The sequence below is a fragment of the Branchiostoma floridae genome, chromosome 5 (genome assembly GCF_000003815.2).
Source record: "Branchiostoma floridae strain S238N-H82 chromosome 5, Bfl_VNyyK, whole genome shotgun sequence".
In the NCBI taxonomy this organism is placed as follows: Eukaryota; Metazoa; Chordata; class Leptocardii; order Amphioxiformes; family Branchiostomatidae; genus Branchiostoma; species Branchiostoma floridae.
Window position 1 is genome coordinate 12,567,521 of NC_049983.1, and position 6,821 is coordinate 12,574,341.

The window sequence follows — 6,821 nt, forward strand, 5'->3', positions numbered from 1 at the left end:
TTTAAATGGCTAAGCACAGAAATAACATCAACTTGAAGTGTGACACAATGTCATACAAAAATTATAACTTACCAAAAATCATCCATCATTGTTACTTCTGTGCATCATATAAAAACTTCTACTCTTTAAGTCTTTGAGACAGAACATGCTATTAGCCTTACGGCATAATTTTGCAAACAAAACACATAACCTTTAAAGGGATACATAGTTCTATATAGCTCACAACTTGTACTAGGGTTTGAAAAATGCCATCTCGGCTTTATTGTAGTGCATTGTAAAATATATGTAATGTTATAACATTGTGTACTAAAGTCGTGTTGATATTGAAACCTTTCGCAGTCATTCTATTAAACCAGGATTTAAACAGACCAGCTCTCAAAATGAGTGCTGCAGACTTATCATTTAAAGAAAACCTTTCAAAGCCTGTCTTTGTAATGTATTGCCACTATTTAACAACCCGAAATTGACGGACACTCACTATCCATTGTTTGATGGACAATGGGTGTAATTCTCTCCCCCTCATGTCCTACCAGATAAGTGTTAATTGGGTACTTTGCATTTGACAGAACTGATTTTGTGTGCATGCATACTGCACCTTATTTGGGTCACTCATTATGCTGCCGATTCTATAGTAATATGTATCAGTTTAGTGTAAGTGCTGTCTGAAGTAATAGTTTTAATCATTGCCAGGAACCCCTATGCAGACCCTCTTTTTAGACTGGACAGGGTTTTCCGCCCCATTTCCCTGTCTGGACTGGACAGGGTTTTCCGAAAACCCCCTTGTAGTGTCCAACATGTGGAAAAATATATTATTTTTAGTGCTGTTTAGGAAGAAATGTACAATGTATCAGAAACACTGCAGTCTCATGACAACATATTGTAAGGGATATTTTCACTCCAACATTTCTTCCATTTTCTATAGCTGGAGCTAAGGAGAGATTTATGGCAAATACATACTGTTAGTTGAAATCATCTTGTGCCTCCTGATGAAGATTATGATAAAGTGGACCAAGAAATGGGAAATAAAGACCAAAATTGTTATATATTTTTAGGCAAGGTACAGACCTATGGGTAGATAGAAAAAAAAAAATTGAAATTGGTATTGGTCCTTGTGTACAGTCTACTTGTGTATATATTAAGTTTTCACTGGCTTGTTGTGCTTACATACAAAGCAAATATTATCATGATTTTAACTGAGAAACTGCCAATAGAGTTGTCACATGGAGGGCTGTTTTCTATCCCAGACTGATGGGTACATGAGGGTGGATGATGTACACATTGTAACAACAGGGCATCTCAAGACTTATTCCAATTAGATATTGTACCAACTTTTTGTATGGTACATGTAACTCTCTATAGCTAGCAGTGTAGCCTAACTCATGTGATTTTCTATGACAGTTTTTATTATGTCAAGTAAATTGACAAAATTTTTAGGTGTATTTCTAATCAATGTAGATACCGAAACCAGGTACATGTAACTATGCGCCCTTCAAGCTTTTGTATTGTCAGATTTTGTATTTTTCTTGTTCTTTAACCCTCATCCGACCGTTACATTTTTACGACGAATCTGACCGTATGGGGTCATTTTTGACCCCATTTTGTTTTGCTCATAGACGTATTTCTGTTGGATAATTTTGTCATTTCTATGTATTTACTGTTTCACTAATCTAAGAAAAATATTTTGACAAGTTTTGGTGTCAGTAACTATTACTCATTATCATAATTTATGCAGAAAATGAGGAGAAACCACATTTGCTCTGGAAATCTACCATACTCAACTTACTTAAACAATGTTTTGTCTTATCAATTTCTAAGCAATAATTGTGATTATGCAATAATACTGATAGCATAATAATGTTATTTAACAAGAAAAAATACAATATTTGTGAAAAGTAACGAATTCATTACTTAATTATGCACCATATTCCGCCATCTAAAGACATACATACAATAACTCTTGTCTATTTTCCCGCAAAGATCTTTCTTGTAGGTTCCTTCTGCACATTCTGTCCATATATTTTTTTTTATTAATTAGAAACATTTTCACTTTCATTAGCATAGGTAATTAGTGTGAATTATCATAATTTATGCAGAGTGTCGAAAAACTGTGAAATACTAAATTTCTTTCAAAATATTTGGTGTTTACTCATCTAAGCAACTATAACTTGTTGCTGTAATATCAATGATGAGGAATGCCTGTTATTTTATTGAAATGGCTTGATATTTATGTAATTAATGATTCATAATTGGCTGGGGTCATTTTTGACCCCACCGAACAAGACACAGACTTTCAAGTATAGCTTATACAATACTGTAAATGCATTTGAGTTCGCGGGGATTTAATTTCGCGGTAGCGGGAAAAATGACTTTTCGCGGTGGATTTAAGTTCGCGGTAACACCATAGACTGCAATATAATACCATGATAGAGAAATGTTCGCGGTGGATTTAAATTCGCGGTGAAGTGGTCAACGCGAAAACCGCGAACATTAATCCACCGCGAACATTTCTGCATTTACAGTAATGGGCAAAACTCGGTGAAAAATTGGTAGATGTTGTAAGACATGTATACAAACAAATTTATGGAAGGAATTTTTTCTTTGATGAAAATTGTTGCTATGGCAGATTAGAATATACGCCTGGGGTCAAAAATGACCCCATACGGTCGGATGAGGGTTAATACCTAATTTTTCATTCCATATCTTGGTATTGTCCAAAGTGATTGACAAACAACCATGGAATGGATGTATTTTAGGGGCATATGTATTAAATCCTGACATTGGAAGAATGAGTACCATTGTACTTAACTTACATTATTCCTACACTTAAAGAATTTTGATTAAGTTACACAACACTGATGTTATAAAATCTGCCTATTGACGTTGTACAATTTCCATGGACACTAATATTTAATTGTACATCCTTACCCTTAGACCTTAGGTCTTCCTTTGCCGTAAGGCACATAAGCAGCAAGCTTCCATCGTCCTCTGTCGTTTGCAGCCATTTCTGCTTGTACCCAAGGGATGCCAGCTCTTTTCAGATCCTCAGTGAAAGTCCTCCTCCATGTGTTTTTGGGTCTGCCTCTTTTCCGTTTTCCACCTGTTTCACCGTGTTCCAATATTGTACATCACTATGTTCAAATATGGCTTTGGATGCTGCCAAGCCCAAAAACATTGCGTTGTGGACATACATGTAGGTACATGTACCTGTTGGTAAGGTGGGATATTTACCTGTGAGGTATCCGTTGGCCATGGTACTGCAGTATTGCAACAGGTCAATTTGAGCTGCTTTTGAACCTGATGCATGCATTTAGACTTGATATGTGTAGCGTTTAACACTAGCTAGTTAATTAAGTTCCTATTTTAATCATGTAGTCCCCGCGGAAGTAAAGAGAACGCAAGCAATCCAATTAAGAACAGGTGAAACCTGACAGGTGATAATTAGGGATGCCTCGTATGTATTTAAACGAGAAGAACACGCATACACGAGGCAGATACGAACGTTCGTCACCGGACGAAGGAAGCGCGACGAAAGCAGCAAGGTTTAACGACCTCGATGCCAAGGGTATACCACCACCCCGCCTGACGCGGCTAAGGGACAAGTAGGAGACCACGCTTCGGTTCGCAAAGCCGCCCAGTGCCTGGAGACTTGCTGCCACCACGGATAGCGACAGTCCACCAGCCGAGCCGCGTCAGGGCCTTGGGGGAAGAGTGTGCGGCAGGTGAAAGGAGAATTGAGCGCTGCAAGTATTGGACATTTTCTGATTGTTTAGTGGCTCTCCATGTTTGCTTTTAACTATAAGGGCCTTGGTACGAGTATTGCACTGAATTGACCATGTGTACTGCAAATTTGGACTGGTAGACGGTCATTAACATAACAATCTTGGAACGGAAGGAATTTGGCCACGTAGTTTATACCGATAACAATTGTGGACACGGTGGTCCAGGGACCGAAAGGATTTGGCCATATAGTTTATATAAGTTTGAGTTAAGAATTTGGCAATGGAATGGAAGCAATTGGCCACGTAATTTTTAACCTGGACGGGGAGTATTGTTGTAGAAAATGTGGCAATGGAAGGAATGCGGCCATGGAATGGATTGGATTTTGGCCATGTAATTGAAGGAGTTCGGCCACGGAATGGATTGGAATTTGGCCATGTAATTAAAGGAATGCGGCCATGGAATGGATTGGAATTTGGCCATGTATTGAAGGAATTCGGCCACGGAATGGATTGGAATTTGGCCATGTAATTGAAGGAGTTCGGCCACGGAATGGATTGGAATTTGGCCATGTAATTAAAGGAATGCGGCCATGGAATGGATTGGAATTTGGCCATGTATTGAAGGAATTCGGCCACGGAATGGATTGGAATTCGGCCATGTAATTAAAGGAAGTCGGCCACGGAATGGAGTGGAATTTGGCCATGTAATTAAAGGAATTCGGCCACGGAATGGATTGGAATTTGGCCATGTAATGGAAAGAAGTTGGCCAAGGAATGGAAGGAATTTGGCCATGGAATTTGTAACCTGGACGAGCCAGGTATATGTTAACAATAGGGCAACGAGAGTAATTTGGCCATGGAATGGAAGGAATTCGGCCATGTAATGTGTAAGCTGAACTGGGAGTCAGGTATTGAGGAACACAATGGTGTAATGGAAGGAATTTGCCCATGGAATGGAAAGATTTTGTTCACGTAATTTGTAAGTTTGTAGAGCACGGTATGAATAAAAACAATGGTGGAATGGAAGTAGTAAATTCACATGTTATTGAAAAAAAAAAAGTGGCATTTGGTTGTGGTGGATTAATGGTACAAATAGTTACAGTACGTTGCTAAACATTACTCGAAGAGGTATCATTATAAAAGAACAAATTCGGAAGTTTCAATCCATTGTGTTGCCATGGTTACTTTGACATGAAAGGGAGCAAGTGTATCGCTACAGTTGACATTGCTTATGCAAAGCTGGCAAGTTCCTAAAACAGGAGAAGATGTTGGCGTCTCACTGTATAGGTGAGGTTTGTGTTGAGTACTTTTTTGACATACGGCGGTGCAATAATTGATCAGATTAGAAATCCCAGGCTATGTAAATTAGAAAGGCGGGTTCATGATGATTCCTTTTCGCACTTAGGGGAGGTAGTCATGCACTCTGGCGACCAGGTCATTCTGAGCCTCAGTACCTGGGGTGCTGACACGCCTCCTCTCCTCCAAATTTTGTTTCATGCTCGTTAATACTAGGTGATGGTTACGTCACCGGGATGAAACATCACGTTGGAAATTATGGGGTAGTAGACCCTACTCACAATCACGGGCACCTCTCCCTGCCACCCGTTAAATAGATTTGGAGGGGGAGGCGTGTCAGCGCCACAGGAGAGGCGGAGTTTGTGACAAACAACACATATACGGCGAATCTGATATATAGGATGTAATACTCTGTTGAGAGAAGGGTAGGCACAGGCCCTGACACTGTGGATAGGATGAAGAGTGACAGTTAAAATCTTAATTTTAAAGTTGAAATTTGAACAAGGTTGTTTGTCAAAACTGTTACAGGTACACGTTGTGTTGTCCTGATTATGCAACACCACGACATTTGAATAGAGAAAGGTTTGGAAAATCGGGAAGGTTTGGGAGGATAAGACAGTGTAAGGCAAGGATAAGGTTTGGGAAAATATAAGGTTTGAGGATTAGAGAATGATATGAGGTTTGGGAAAATGGAGAAGGAGGGGATAATATTCGGGGTGTAAGGAGAGGTGATTCGGGTGTCACAGAAAGAGAGGTCATAGGGAAGAGGAAAGACGAAGGAGGTGCAGAAACGTCCCACTTACACCCAATATCATTCCCCATACCTAACATGTGAGACGCCTTCTGTACTGTAGCGGAGGACTACATGATTGAGATATAGTCATATTTTAATCATGTAGTCCCCGCGGAAGTAAAGAGAACGCAAGCAATCCAATTAAGAACAGGTGAAACCTGACAGGTGATAATTAGGGATGCCTCGTATGTATTTAAACGAGAAGAACACGCATACACGAGGCAGATACGAACGTTCGGAACAAGGGCGACGGAAGAGGGAGGGATAGCAGCAAAGAAGCCAGAAGGGGAAAGGGGGTTGGGGGATCGGAAGGGGTGTGGTAAACCGCCTACAGGTGAGCGATTTAAAAGGCCCACCCGCCCGCCCTTATTTGCATAGTAGATCAAACTGGAAGTCCAAGACTCCGTCAGTGCAGAAACGTCCCACTTACACCCAATATCATTCCCCATACCTAACATGTGAGACGCCTTCTGTACTGTAGCGGAGGACTACATGATTGAGATATAGTCATATTGAACTGCCTTCTAAGTGGGATTTCTCTACAATTATATAACTCCCGCTGACATGGCTAACAAGCTATAACAGATGCTGCATAGTATAATGATGTATCTGTTAAAAAATTTTCTTACAAGAGCTAAAATGCAATGCTGTTCATATCTTACCCCAAGGCTTATAATTAGACTGTATTACACGGAAAGCCACACTTTCCGTCTAATTTTGTTTTAGGTTAATTTACTACACCGTCTTGTAAACAAGTTAACACTTGTGTGGGGCTGTCCTGATCCACAAAATGTTACAAGGACAAACAGTAAATACCTAAACATCCCCTAAATAGTTTTATCGGATTGGTAAAGGATTACTAAATCTATGTTCACCAAAGTTAACTTCCTCATTATAAAAGAATCGTTAAAAGGATGTATTGCATATCGTGTGATTAACTGTAATGTGTTTTCAACTATTTTAAAATGTACAATTTTGGTCATCACTTAGATTAAAAACTAGACACTTTTTGT